Raw genomic sequence first — 16,282 nt, 5'->3', positions numbered from 1 at the left:
GGCCAGAAAGTAGTTTTTTGCCACTCAGTGGGGCAGTGGGCATTCCTGTATAACTTACAGTTATGATGATGATGATGTCACGTGCATATATACCCTCTATTATCTTATTGGTCCTTGAGCTTTATCACATTCTACACATTTTATCTAGATTTACATACATAGCATCCATCTAGATGTAGATCTGTTATCTCTCTTATTAGTCCGGGAGCATTATATCACATATCTAGATGTCTCATCATACATTATCTGTTATCTCCCCCATTAGTTTTATCTATATATAATATTAAACACATGCAAAATAACTGACTAACTAAAAATAACGAATTAACGAAAACAAATAACTATAAACCAACTAATTAAAAATATTATTCATTATTTATTTATACATTTAATAATATTATTTCACGCTTTCCATCGGTACATTTATGAACCGTGGTATGACGGTGTAGAAAATAGAAGATCTACAAGCCCACAAGGCGTCGCGGATGCAACGCATTGGGGGGTTTGTAGATCTGCTATTTGTTGAACAAAATGGACCCTGACCCACCCACCCCCTTTTTCCCCTCACTATAGACTAGAGTATGTTTTTTCCTTTTTACCTCCTCTAAATGTTATGATGAATTGAACATGGTGGACCCTCATGTAAAAAGTGTAGGGACCGCGGCCGCGTCAATGCGCTTGTCGTTGACTTCTCCGCGTGTACAGGAAAAAGCAAAAAAACGCAGTTCTCATTGAAAATGAAGTATAGGCGCCTTAAATCACTGCTCGTTTGAAAACACCTTTAGACGCATTAAGGGCCCTTAATGAATGATTATGGAACATCTTTCATTATACACTCTATATTATTATTATTATTACAATATTAGACCTAAACATGGTCAGGGTAGATTTCTCATCAATACAATACGATAAATATTGCACAACGTGAGCAAAAAGTACAATCCTGGGTCGAACCAATTCTATGCAGAATTACAACTCAATACGACACATTTTATCTTCAACCTTTTCTTTGAAATTTAAACACCGGCAACTAATACAAAAATAAAACACCAGTACATTCACAGTCAAATACTTGAACTCTGAAGAGTGTAGTAATGGAACCAAATGAACCCTGATGGGTCCAATTTTGGTTAAATTAACACCAACAAAGAGTGGACAGATGTTCACTCACACTTCACTTTTCATTACACACTTTGGACTTAAGGTTGGCCCATTCTGGGCGGGAACCCCTTTTGGTGTTTTAAGCATCATGTTACACTTTAGCTATTGAAAAATAGCAGATCTACAAGCTCATAGGCACTCGGTGCTTGTAGATCTGCTATTTTTGGAGAAAAAATAAATCGAGAAAATGTGGTGCAAATCTTTGAATATATATCCTTTCAGAGCGAATGTTTTTAACTCATATCTTTGCTTCTGGGGGGGGGGGGGGGGGGGGTTCAGATGTTCAGATGGGGGGTTGGTTGGTGGCCGACTACATAGCCTATAGATTTTAACTGAACATCTATAGCAATCATTACTATCATTGCAATGTAAAGCTTTACACTTTTTGGTTTACAATAAATACTTTTGTTTCGTCCAAAAATCCATCTTTTAAATCTGTGGTTCCCAAAGTGGGGTCCGGGGACCCCCAGGGGTCCTTGGGGGAGTTCCAGGGGGTCCCCAGCTAAATGATAGTTAGGAACCAAATGGAACCCTTATGGGTCTGTAACTCTGAGAGTGTAACACATGGAACTAAATGGTACTCTCTAATTGTGCAAAGCAACTCGACACATCATCAAATTTGTACACTCTCAGAGTTAAATTAACATTGATTTTACAATATAAATTGGGGGTCCCAGGGAGAGAAACCCCATTAAACGGGGGTCCGTAGACTAATGCATGTCAAACTGGGGGTCCTTGACATTAAACGGGTTGCGAATAAAATCTCTTATGGGGTCTCTGGCATATCTTTTAAATAATCTTCTCTTATGGGGGTCCCTGGCATATCTTTTCAAATGGGGGTCCACGGGAAAGAATTGTGTCAATTTGAGGACATGAATAAGTTTGGGAACCACTGTTTTATACATATATTATGAAGTACAGATTGTGCTTAAAGCAGTGCCATTGTAGCGCTGAACTGTATACGGCAACATAGAAAGGTGAAATAGTTTGACTCAACACAGTGATTGGCATAATATGCATTATGTATATCATAATATATGGTATACATTATATAATTATAATATAATATGTGACCAGATTTGACTGAGAGCCTGCTGCCATCGCGCAAACTCCAGCTTTTCACCAATGGAGAAAAGCTTAAAAGAGTTAATAGCACAGGCAGACTCTTCACATACTAGAGCATGTCTGAAATAAGTGTCAGAGCTGAAATAGACATGTAAATATGAAAGGGCGCGCCTCCGCGTCTTGGCCGACGTCTCCACGTACTGGACGCCCCATTCGGCGGCTCGGCTCGTCACCTCGTCGGCCGACACCTGGCGCTGATCCTCCAGGTCCGACTTGTTCCCCACGAGCAGGAGAGGAATTCCCTCCTCCTCCCCCTTCACACGCAGGATCTGCTCCCTGAGACACGCGCGCGCGCGCGTACGCGCGCACACACACACACACACACACACACACACACACACACACACACACACACACACACACACACACACACACACACACACACACACACACACACACACACACACACACACACACACACACACACACACACACACACACACACACACACACACACACACACACACACTTAACATCTTTATTTGTATTCACATTTTACAAGAAACTTCTTCAACACAAACAGTAGTGGATGCGCAAACTTGAGAAAACTCTATAACAAGTGCTTCAGATACAGATCACGGGTACAGAAAGCATCGCCTTCTCCATATATGGCGACTGCCAAATATTGCAGACACTGAACAGAATTTTGCCGATGCCTTAGCTCTCGGCTTGGGCATGCCTGCCAGGCCCCTCACGACTGATTTGTGGACATTACCGAGGCTTCCAAATATGAACACAAGTAGTTTACATCTGTAGCCAAGCTGCATAATAGCATCCTTAATACGCTGGTACTTAAGCACCTTGGTAAGGAATGCCTCTTCCATACTGTGGTCAAATGTACATGCCACTTCCAAAATGGTCACTTCTCTACTGTCCTCATCAACAACAACAATATCTGGTGTATTAGCTGTGACATCTGAAAAAGCATCATTTTCATTATTGTGCATGAACATGGCAGTTGAGACACGTGAGTGCTTATACATTTTGGCAGATGATGAAACATATGAACTTATGTCCTTAGCTAATAGGTCAACAATTCTGTCGTGCCGAGCAATGTACATCCCCTTATATACATAGCAGCCATTAAGAATATGTGACAGTGTTTCTGTAAGTGGAGTGTGGTCACGGTGCAGACAATGAGGAGGAAACGTGTTAGGGTACCACAGAGAGAGATTGAGTCTGGTTGGAAGGACCTGTAATCTGGCTTTGACTGTAAAGGTGACTATGTCCTCATCGACTGCATAATTCTTGAATATTGTATGAGATACGGTGTGGTCTGCATCGGGAAGGCAAGCTAGCTTCCCTTGTAGTTTTAAACCAGTCCAGTGTTGTTGTTGTTTTTGCTGTTGTAGCATTATAAGGTACCTCCGTGCATTGACTGGTGATACATGGTGTTCCGTATCAATTACAGTATACAGTACTCCTTACTGAGATCGAACAGCTGGTAATAATGTCCTCAGAAACTGCTACAGATTGAGAGTCAGGTCGAACCCAGCACAGAGATACTCCAGTTCTCACACAGAGGTCATTGAGGTCAGGCCAATCTGACGACACCCCAAACCCAGTAGCATGTGAGTCCATTTTAAGGTTGGGCCCCAGGAAACTTGGCTCGCCCTCTGCTGCCAGGACGGCACTTTACGCCGTTTCATATCTAGAAACAGAGAAGATCTAGAAAGTTCCCTGACAGTCGTGTCATCACTGTTTAGCATGTTGATCAAGTGAGCCAGCCTTGTGGCGTTATATATCCACTCCACGTTCGGCACGCCAAACCCAACGTCCTGTTTGGACTGGAAAATAATGTCTCTGGTGGTGTGGGTGTTGAGCCCGAACCACTTCCTCACAAAGTGAACTACACTGTCATTTAGATCACTAAGTGTTTTACATGCCAGATGAACGTTGGAGAAGAGGTGTTGTACTCTAGTCAGGGCAACCTGCCTGATGGCCTCCAACTTCATCAGCAGTGGTAGTGGTGAAGCGTCAATCAGGTTCAGCCTAGCTGTAAACTCAGATGTAATGTACTCAACCTGTTCTTTCCATTCCCCTGCAATATTAAATCTATGCCCTAGGTAGTTGTATGACTCATGTAGGTCATACACACGTATGGGCTGTGAGTTGATGGTGAACTCAGGGGTTTTGTCAGCCTTAGACTTATACCAGCGGTTGCCACCACTAGGCCTCTGGTAGAGAACAGCACACTTAGTGTGTTTTGCCTCTAGACCGGACCAGTCCAGAAATCTATCTGTTCTAGCGAGCATGTTTTTAATAACACTCTCTTCCCGAGAGGCTAACTGTACGTCGTCCTCATAACCCTGGATGGGGTTTGGGGACAGCACATTGGGTGGGGCACAGTCACACAACCACTTAATCCACCCATTGATGGCAAGAACAAAGTTAATGGCACTCCATGGGCAGCCTGTTGTAATGCCTACTTGGAGAGGTTTTGGTCTGTCAGCTGTTTCCCACAGATGACTTGTATGAATGATGTTTCATACACATCCCTAATAATGTCAATAAATACCCCAGGTAGATGTATTGATTCTAAGGCATTAATCATTACATTATGGGTCAGAGAACCAAAAGCATCACGGAAATCCAGGAATACAGAGTATAATTTACAGGATTCATGTTTAAAATCATCGATCCCAGTTTTAAGACAGAAAACATGTTCATTCATCCCCTGTCTATTTATGTATGCTTTCTGCTTAGGTGACAAGATGCCATTGGGTACATCCCCACTGGTCTTTGGAAGCGGGCTCGGGCGGGGAAAAATAGTGCGTGGCCCTAGTGCACTGGATGAACGAGTATTTAGAGCCCTTTGGATTGGGAAGCACTCCGGCGCGGCGCTGTGACGTCATATACCCAGAAATACGCACTGCTCAGTGTCTACACTCCCAATTGGGATTCACCTATTGTCTGTCAGCCAGGAAAGCACACGAGACAGGATACATTTCATGAACACTTTATAGATGGTGGGGAGGAGGGAAATGTCTCTCCATGTAGATGGATCATCAGGTACATTGTCTTTTTTTGGGAAACGGTGAATCATGGCTCCTTTCCAGGATTCGGGCACTCTCTTATTGTCCAGGCAGACATTAAAGATTGATGTTAATTTCTCACATGACTGTGCAGTCTTAAGACTTTCATAGGTTACCCCATCTATGCCACTAGCCCTGTCATTTGGTAGGCTGTGCAAAACAGACCCTACTTCATCAGGTGTAAAGTGGGAGGTGATGGGAAAGGCAGCGGGCCGTACTGGTTGTAGGCTATTTTCCCACGGTGGTAATGGGAGTGGATCACTGATCATTGTCTGGCTGCGACATTTATTTTCATAGTGGCGTCACTGGGGCAGGGAGGCGGGTCGGGGTACTCGCTGTCATTTAGAATGATCTGAATCGCTTTCGATCGTCTGTGCTGCCACAAGAAGGAAAGTTTGTTCCTACTCACACGTTTGTGGCGCACCCGGGTTGTACTGGAGCTGAGCTGGGGCTGAATTATGTCACGTACGTAACACAATTGCCCCTCGATCCATTCCGCAGCGGTAGATTGACTCAGAGCCTCGGGGAGGGGGCGGCTGAGAGGAAACTTTTTCAGGATCCGCATCACACACACACACACACACACACACACACACACACACACACACACACACACACACACACACACACACACACACACACACACACACACACACACACACACACACACACACACACACACACAGTCAGTTTGTGGGAGGGGAGATAAAAACGGAATAGTAAAGGAGACGAGGCTGGCAGACATACAGCTTCATTCACTGTGGCTGGGCAGATACAATGTATCCACTCAAAGCACAGAAACATCAACGGACAGTGAAAAGGTTAATAATGTAGTAGTAGTAGGTGAGAACATTAGATTGGATGAGGCCAAACCAGCCTCAAATAGGAAGGTCACGCTAATGAGACTAGGTGGGTGGTGTGGGGCGGCGCTAGAACATGACACGGAACTAATATATTTTATGATGAATGACGGCACCGCTCACAGGGTCTGGTCACTAGATGTCCAAAGGGCCAAAGGAAAACTAGATGTCCAAAAGAGCTAATCAGATGACTGGAGGAGGGCGGTTGGTGGTGTCCTACCTGTGACGTTGATAGGGACAATGTCTGTGGGCACGTTCTTGGCCACCTGCCTCATCTTCTCCTCCGGGGTGGGCAGGGGGGGCGGGGCCTTTTTCCACGCCGCCTGTCCGTCAGGCACGTCCACGCCGTCCTCCTCCTCGTCGTCCCCGCGGGGGGGTCTGGGGCCTCATGGAGAGCAGGGACGACGAAGCCGTGGACTGCATGGGGGGAGAGAGAGACAGAGAGAGGAGGTTAAAATGAGAGAGCCTGATTTAACCTTGTTGATCAACTGTCTTTGAGATTGGGCTTCAGGCTACACACCTGAGCCTCTGAGGAGAGGACAGGTTTGTGTGTGTGTGTGTGTGTGTGTGTGTGTGTGTGTGTGTGTGTGAGTGAGCGAGCGTTGCACATCTGTGGCTGCTCTCTGTTTACTACTAATCTTCTTCAGAGCAGTTGAGCGCACCCAGAGACACACACTCATGGGTTATTATGTATCCAAAGGCTGTGACCTTTAGAAGCCGGGGGTGCAGTAAACATGTTCATGGTCAATCACACCCGAATGGTTGCATGTGCGCACGACACACGCGCGCACACGCGCGCTCACTCACACACACACACACACACACACCCCCCCCCCCCATGCAGGCGAGGAGGGGATCTGAATAGATTGTTGCTACAACGTGAATCCTTTTGGATTTACACTTTAAATACAATGTCCCCAAAGGGAATGAACGAGGACTTCCCCATCAGCCATTTTTTTAAATAATTTCTTTATCGTATGCTGTATATATTTGAATTGTTGCCTAAGTAATAATACCTGATTATGTGAATCACGGTCTTAGATTCTATAATAATCATGATGTCTGTCACATTTTACAATTTAGGCATTTAGCAGACTCTCTTAATCCAGAGTGACTTACATTAAGCAAGAACAAAAAAAGCATGGGAATACATCACATAAAAACATTTATCAAGAAACATGCGTAAGCTATGAAAGTAACGGTGGAATATCTATATAATGAAACATTACATATAAACTATACATATCAGGGCTCGAGATTAACGGCGTCCCGACGTCCCGGGGACGGTAAAATATCTATATAATGAAACTATACATATAAACTATAAATATATACTACTATGCTATACATATGTACCATGCCGTGCTATGACTACATACAATGCAATTATAGTGCTGTCTACATAACATGCTATAAGTCTGTATCAAAGACTGGGAGTGATGCTGCAGTTCTGACTGCAATGGGAAGTGCATTCCACGGGGCAGCCCGTGCCCTATACCCACACACACACACTGATTAAGGTAAGCTGTGTATGGTTAATTGCTTCTCTGTGGGTGGTAGGATCCTCCCCTATAAAGGGGAGACTGCAGGCAGAGCTAGTCAGTGATGCTCGGGCAGGCATCATGCTGACAGCCCAGTGAGAGAGCTGCTAGGGCCCAGTCCAGGGGCATAGCCTAGTGCAGTTTGGTTATTTCCCTTTGTCCTAAGTTTTGCATTAGGTATTCTTGAGTTCTTCATTTTGTACTTTTGTCCAGTATTGTTTTTGCAGTTTGATATTCTTTCATTGTGAATATCTGCACCGGAGCTAAAGTTGGGAGAAATAAAATCCACAAAAAGCATCGCTGACGTTTTTGGAGCCTTGGCCCTCGGGCAACTTCACAATGTCCTTTTGCTTATTCCACTGTTGTGGATTTGAGAAATGTGTATTTGTACTGTATTTAATGATATTTCATTAATTGATCTAATGACCATGTTGTGTTGGTTCCACCCACTGACTACTAACGTGAGTACAGCATCTTGCAATGGGTCTGGTCCACAAGATTCGATACACCACTAGGATACCCATGTACCTGTCTAAATACTTCCTTAATGTAAACGAAGTCCACACCCACAACACCAGAAGGAGTGCAACAAACCATGTACAACCCAGATTCGGCACAAACAAGGGACTCAATTATTTTCGCTCCTATGCCACCAAAATGTGAAACGCCCTACCAACAGTCATTAAGACATGTGAATCCCTTGACTCCTTCAAAACCGCTCTCAAAGGGCACCTACGGATGGCTGCAATTCGAAACTGGCCTCTGTAAAATCTGAATCCCCCTACCCCCCCCCCCCTTTCCCCTCACTGTATATGTATCTTTTCCCTTTTGCTTCCTATATGATGAATTCCTGTTCTGTTCTTTAACTACATAGAAATGTCTATTTGTATGTCTCTTAATGTTTTGATGAATTGAACAATGTGGACCCTGTTGTAAACAAGTGTAATGCTTAATTGGGTCGTCCACTCACAGTTAACAGTCTTTGTATTGAGTTTGTACTTGAAATGTACTGTAATTCTACAAACTGTTAATAAATATTTCAATCAATCAATCAAACCCGTGGCCGTGGGTGTCTATTTAAGTGGGTGGATCACTGACATCTTGAGTTTGACCAGATGAAGAGCCTAACCCTCTAGGTGGCGCTGTCCTACAGGAGGACAGTTATTAAACAATTTGTTTGAGTGTAAAATCAGCCATTACGACGGCATGAAGGCCCGCCAAAATACATTTTAGTCGACTAAATCAACCATAGATTTAGTCGACTGAAATCTTATGACATTTAGTCGACTAAAACTAGACTTAACACCAAGACATTCCGGGTCGACTAAAAACTAAACGAAAACTATACATTCGAGAGACAAAAAACGTCTAAAACTAAAAATCATTTAACCCATTTTGGAGCGGGAACCCCTTTTGGCGTTAGCATTATGTTATGCTTTAGCTATTGAAAAATAGCAGATCTACAAGCTCATAGCACGCCACCGAGTGGCGCGCTACGAGCTTGTAGGTCTGCTATTTTTGAAAAAAATCGAAGAAAAAAAAAAAGTCGTGAAACTGTGCCTCAAATCTTTGTTATATGTATTTGGTCCGCAACCACCAGGTACCCGGTTCTGGAGGTGGTTCTGGAGGTGACACTAAACCCTGTTCTCTCCCCCAGGTACCCGGTTCTGGAGGTGGTTCTGGAGGTGACACTAAACCCTGCTCCCTCCCCCAGGTACCCGGTTCTGGAGGTGGTTCTGGAGGTGACACTAAACCCTGCTCCCTCCCCCAGGTACCCGGTTCTGGAGGTGGTTCTGGAGGTGACACTAAACCCTGCTCCCTCCCCCAGGTACCCGGTTCTGGAGGTGATGGCGGTGACTTGCATCACGGCCCTGGTGGCGTTCCCTAACCCGTACACGCGGCGCAGCACGTCGGAGCTGATCTCGGAGCTGTTCAACGACTGCGGCGCCCTGGAGTCCTCGCAGCTGTGCGACTACGTCAACAACCCCAACATGTCGCGGCCCGTGGACGACATCCCCGACAGGCCCGCGGGCTCCGGGGTCTACAGCGCACCATATATCTTCACGTTCGGCATGAAGATATATTAATATTATTATTATATTATTATTATTATTATTATTCACGTTCGGCATGAAGGTATATTAATAATAAATATTATTATATTATTATTATTCACGTTCGGCATGAAGGTATACCGTCTCTTAAACCCCATTTAGGCCTCAGAATTAGACCTCAAAATTAAAAACAAATATTCTAAATCCTCTTCACTATTTTTGAAAGTTCATAGCGCGCCACTCGGTGGCGTGCTATGAGCTTGTAGATCTGCTATTTTTCAATAGCTAAATAATAACATAATATTTAAAACACCAAAAGGGGTTCCTGCGGTTAAATTAGGGTTAAATAACTAAGCCGATTAAAAAAAAAGGCTTCTAAACTGTTTCTACAGCTCCATCTCAATGAATTAGAATATTTTGTTAAAGTTAATTTTCATCTGTAATATAATTCAAAAAGTGAAACTTCCATTCCATTATTCTCAACTCATAAAGTGAAGTATTTAAAACATTTTTTTTGTTTTAATCTTGATGAGCTACAGAGTACAGCTCATGAAAATAAAATCATCATCATCATCTCAATGAATTAGAATATTTTACGAGACCACTAAAAAAATGATTTTTTTTAAACGAGAAATGTGAAATCTGAAAAGTATATTAATGTATGCAGTTACTACTTGGTCTGGGCTACTTTTGAACACATTATTTCACACATTTTCACACCCCCCTTTTCCCCTCACTGTATATTCTGTTTCTTTTCCCTTTTTGCTTCCTTTATGATGAATTCCTGTTCTGTTCTTTAACTACATAGAAGTGTCTATTTGTATGTCTCTAAATGTTTTGATGAATTGAACATGGACCCTGTTGTATTAGTGTAATGCTTAATTGGGTCGTCCACTCACAGTTAACAGTCTTTGTATTGAGTTTGTGCTTTAAATGTACTGTAACTCTGCAAACTGTTAATAAATATTTCAATCAATCAATCAATCAATCAATGGGGCGTGGCATGGAGGTGATCAGCCTGTGGCACTGTTGAGGTGTTCTGGAAGCCCAGGTCTGCTTTGATAACAGCCGTAAATTAATTTTAGTCAGACAGTCAGTGTGTGTCCAGTGGAAACCTCTATGAATCTGATCTCAGGTCAGAATGGGTTAATTGTTCAGTCTCATGTCTCACATGTCTCCCCCTCCCCCATGTGCCCCTCCCCCTCCCCCAGATCCCGTCGGGCCTGTTCATCCCCAGCATGGCGGCGCATGGTGGGCATCGCCGTGGAGCAGATGGCGTTCCACCACCACCACTGGATCATCTTCAAGAACTGGTGCCGCCCGGGAGCCGACTGCGTCACCCCCGGACTCTACGCCATGGTGGGGGGGGGGCCTGTCTGGGTGAGTGTTAGACTCTACACCATGGTGGGGGGGGGGGGCCTGTCTGGGTGAGTGTTAGACTCTACACCATGGTGGGGGGGGGGGGGGGGCTGTCTGGGTGAGTGTTAAGGCTCATACATAGTCTGGATTTACGGGGGTGGGGTGACCACCGAACTACAACATGACGTCACTGAGCCGCGGTGAAGAGCAAACCACCGCCACCGCTCCTGCCCTTCTCTCTGTTTTTACTCACCACCGCTCAACGTTATTTCAGCTCCGGTGGTCAGCTCACCACCGGAGCGGTGGTCAGCTCACCACCGGAGCGGTGCTCACCTCACCACCGCCGCTCGCCGTGCTCACCGTGCTCTCGCCGTGCTCACGCCACCGAGTGGCGCGCTACGAGCTTGTAGGTCTGCTATTTTTGAAAAAAATCGAAGAACGACTGACATAGAAACATAGCTTTTTCAGAAAACTGTCAGGATGTAGACGACGTTTTTAGAATCTGATCTCAGGTCAAAACGGGTTAACCCATTTTTTGACCCACTTTTGGTGTTAGCATCATGTCGTGCTTTAGCTATTGAAAAATAGCAGATCTACAAACTCATAGCGCGACACCGAGTGGCGCGCTACGAGCTTGTAGGTCTGCTATTTTTGAAAAATCGAAGACACTTTTAGAATCTGATCTCAGGTCAGAATGGGTTAATAATGAAACTGTCAGGATGTAGAAGACATATTTTAGAATCTGATCTCAGGTCAGAATGGGTTAATAATGAAACTGTCAGGATGTAGAAGATATATTTTAGAATCTGATCTCAGGTCAGAATGGGTTAATTTTCCTGCGACCAAAACCAACCGACGGCGTCTGTCTCCGTCTCTCTCACCTGCGTGAGCACGGCGAGCGGCGGTGGTGAGGTGAGCACCGCTCCGGTGGTGAGCTGACCACCGCTCCGGTGGTGAGCTGACCACCGCTCCGGTGGTGAGCTGACCACCGCTCCGGTGGTGAGCTGACCACCGCTCCGGTGGTGAGCTGACCACCGGAGCTGAAATAACGTTGAGCGGTGGTGAGTAAAAACAGAGAGAAGGGCAGGAGCGGTGGCGGTGGTTTGCTCTTCACCGCGGCTCAGTGACGTCATGTTGTAGTTCGGTGGTCACCCCACCCCCGTAAATCCAGACTATGTATGAGCCTTAACACTCACCCAGACAGCCCCCCCCCCCCCCCACCATGGTGTAGAGTCTAACACTCACCCAGACAGGCCCCCCCCCCACCATGGCGTAGAATCCGGGGGTGACGCAGTTGGCTCCCGGGCGGCACCAGTTCTTGAAGATGATCCAGTGGTGGTGGTGGAACGCCATCTGCTCCACGGCGATGCCCACCATGCGCCGCCATGCTGGGGATGAACAGGCCCGACGGGATCTGGGGGAGGGGGAGGGGCACATGGGGGAGGGGGAGACATGTGAGACATGAGACTGAACAATTAACCCATTCTGACCTGAGATCAGATTCATAGAGGTTTCCACTGGACACACACTGACTGTCTGACTAAAATTAATTTACGGCTGTTATCAAAGCAGACCTGGGCTTCCAGAACACCTCAACAGTGCCACAGGCTGATCACCTCCATGCCACGCCCCATTGATTGATTGATTGATTGATTGATTGAAATATTTATTAACAGTTTGCAGAGTTACAGTACATTTAAAGCACAAACTCAATACAAAGACTGTTAACTGTGAGTGGACGACCCAATTAAGCATTACACTAATACAACAGGGTCCATGTTCAATTCATCAAAACATTTAGAGACATACAAATAGACACTTCTATGTAGTTAAAGAACAGAACAGGAATTCATCATAAAGGAAGCAAAAAGGGAAAAGAAACAGAATATACAGTGAGGGGAAAAGGGGGGTGTGAAAATGTGTGAAATAATGTGTTCAAAAGTAGCCCAGACCAAGTAGTAACTGCATACATTAATATACTTTTCAGATTTCACATTTCTCGTTTTAAAAAAATCATTTTTTTAGTGGTCTCGTAAAATATTCTAATTCATTGAGATGATGATGATGATTTTATTTTCATGAGCTGTACTCTGTAGCTCATCAAGATTAAAACAAAAAAAATGTTTTAAATACTTCACTTTATGAGTTGAGAATAATGGAATGGAAGTTTCACTTTTTGAATTATATTACAGATGAAAATTAACTTTAACAAAATATTCTAATTCATTGAGATGGAGCTGTAGAAACAGTTTAGAAGCCTTTTTTTTAAATCGGCTTAGTTATTTAACCCTAATTTAACCGCAGGAACCCCTTTTGGTGTTTTAAATATTATGTTATTATTTAGCTATTGAAAAATAGCAGATCTACAAGCTCATAGCACGCCACCGAGTGGCGCGCTATGAACTTTCAAAAATAGTGAAGAGGATTTAGAATATTTGTTTTTAATTTTGAGGTCTAATTCTGAGGCCTAAATGGGGTTTAAGAGACGGTATACCTTCATGCCGAACGTGAATAATAATAATATAATAATATTTATTATTAATATACCTTCATGCCGAACGTGAATAATAATAATAATAATAATATAATAATAATATTAATATATCTTCATGCCGAACGTGAAGATATATGGTGCGCTGTAGACCCCGGAGCCCGCGGGCCTGTCGGGGATGTCGTCCACGGGCCGCGACATGTTGGGGTTGTTGACGTAGTCGCACAGCTGCGAGGACTCCAGGGCGCCGCAGTCGTTGAACAGCTCCGAGATCAGCTCCGACGTGCTGCGCCGCGTGTACGGGTTAGGGAACGCCACCAGGGCCGTGATGCAAGTCACCGCCATCACCTCCAGAACCGGGTACCTGGGGGAGGGAGCAGGGTTTAGTGTCACCTCCAGAACCACCTCCAGAACCGGGTACCTGGGGGAGGGAGCAGGGTTTAGTGTCACCTCCAGAACCACCTCCAGAACCGGGTACCTGGGGGAGGGAGCAGGGTTTAGTGTCACCTCCAGAACCACCTCCAGAACCGGGTACCTGGGGGAGAGAACAGGGTTTAGTGTCACCTCCAGAACCACCTCCAGAACCGGGTACCTGGTGGTTGCGGACCAAATACATATAACAAAGATTTGAGGCACAGTTTCACGACTTTTCAAAAATAGCTTGTAGATCTGCTATTTTTCAACAGTTAACACATTTAGTACAGGAAGTGCCTTCAAAATAAAGGCTATAGAGTGCCAGAGTTGTCTGATTGCTTTTACTTTGAAAGCCATGAAACAGGAAACACTTGCCTAAAAAAGTTGACTATACAAAGGGACCTCACATCCCCGATCATCTTAATATATTGTTTTACGCTCCAAAAAACGTTCATATTTTGCGGGAGAGACGGATGAGGAGCAGAAATGAAGCGCCAGCATATCGATCCATTCATCACCGCGGAGAGCGCCTTGGATTAGGAGATACGAGTCATTCTTTCCGCCGCGCTAACATGGGAGTCAATGACAAGCTAATAGTTGCACTGAGCGTTAGCATACGGCAAGCGAAAAGCGAAATGCCAAAAAAAAAGAAGGAAAAATTCGGAATATTCTTATCTCGCCCGCGTCGCTGGGACGTCGCTAGGACGTCGCTAGGACGTCCTCACACGTCAATAGTACTAATATTTCGGGGTCCTTATGACGTTCTCAGACGTCCTATGTATATAATCTGTTAAAGTATAACATAATGCTTGGAACACCAAAAGGGGTTCCTGTTTTGAACAGGTTAACGGTGGTTACCTGCCCAGCTGGGTGGTCTTAGAGGTGGTCTTAGAGGTGGTCTTAGAGGTGGGTTTAGAGGTGGTCTTAGAGGTGGTCTTAGAGGTGGTCTTAGAGGTGGGTTTAGAGGTGGTCTTAGAGGCGGTCTTAGAGGTTCCTACCTGCCCAGCTGGGTGGTCTTAGAGGTGGTCTTAGAGGTGGTCTTAGAGGCGGTCTTAGAGGCGGTCTTAGAGGTGGTCTTAGAGGTGGTCTTAGAGGTGGTCTTAGAGGCGGTCTTAGAGGCGGTCTTAGAGGTGGGTTTAGAGGTGGTCTTAGAGGTGGTCTTAGAGGTGGTCTTAGAGGTTCCTACCTGCCCAGCTGGGTGGTCTTGCGCCGTCGGCACCAGGCGATGTTGGCGCGGATGAAGAGGGTCCCCCACAGCCCGCCGAACACGCCCAGCAGGATGAACGGAACCAGCTCTGCCATGTACCTGTTTATATTGGACAGAACCATGTAACCATGTAAAGTCAATGTTAATTTAACTCTGAGAGGGTACAAATGGAACCGTTATTATTCCTACCAGGGCGTGTGGTACTCCACGTAGAACAGCACCAGACGGCTGTTCCCGAACGGGTTGATGGAGCGCAGGGTGAACGCCGCCACCAGGGCGGCGAAGAAGGACCGCCACAACGTCTTCAGAGGGAAGTAGTAGCTCACCTGAGGAGGAAAAGACAGGGTTTAATAATAATCTTTATTTAAGGATATTCATCTTCACAGTTTGACTCCATAAAACGCTTTACCCACATTTTAATCAAATATTCTACGCTGGCGAGATTGTTTTATTACCTTTGCAGCATACGCGGAAATAATTTGTGCTTTAGATCCGTGAAAATGTGGCCGTCAAACTGTTAAGAGGATGGACAACTACTAAGTAAGTAGTCCCACTGTTGATATGCTCTGTGTGGCCCTCAGGTTAATATCAGAGTTTAATTACTTCAGTCTAAATTAGTAGCTTAATGAATAGTATAAAATTGTTATTGACCTTTTTTATGTCCGATGTATGTATATTTAGTTCATAGAGTAACTATAATTGAAGGCATTTGAAATTAAATTAAAATGTAACTTTTCAGGATTCCAAAAATAGCTGATCTACAAGCTTGTAGATCTGCTATTTTTGCTATGAAAGTAATATGCAATGTGGCCCTCCGGAGTGAGTGTGGAACTATAGTGGCCCTCCGGAGTGAGTGTGGAACTATAGTGGCCCTTCGGAGTGAGTGTGGAACTATAGTGGCCCTCTGGAGTGAGTGTGGAACTATAGTGGCCCTCTGGAGTGAGCGTGGAACTATAGTGGCCGTGATGTGACATTTTTCACAATCCTTATTGCTCTCTTTTGTAATATGACCAATGTTTTAAGTTACTTTTATAG

General features: G+C 44.8%; 1 long non-coding RNA gene across 1 annotated transcript; it reads right to left on the bottom strand.

The window, feature by feature from the left end:
• Positions 1-2,486: 2,486 nt before the first annotated feature.
• On the bottom strand, positions 2,487-6,511 carry LOC310853415. The gene is made up of 3 exons (XR_014568784.1): positions 6,402-6,511; positions 5,731-5,868; positions 2,487-2,562 (listed from the first exon to the last, which is right to left on the bottom strand). It is a non-coding gene; the product is annotated as an uncharacterized lncRNA (long non-coding RNA).
• Positions 6,512-16,282: the final 9,771 nt, after the last annotated feature.

This window comes from Protomyctophum parallelum (assembly GCF_964188405.1).
Source record: "Protomyctophum parallelum genome assembly, chromosome: 22".
NCBI classification, from domain to species: Eukaryota; Metazoa; Chordata; class Actinopteri; order Myctophiformes; family Myctophidae; genus Protomyctophum; species Protomyctophum parallelum.
The sequence above is the reverse complement of the archived record's forward strand: the minus strand, read 5'-3'. Positions and strand labels throughout refer to the sequence as shown.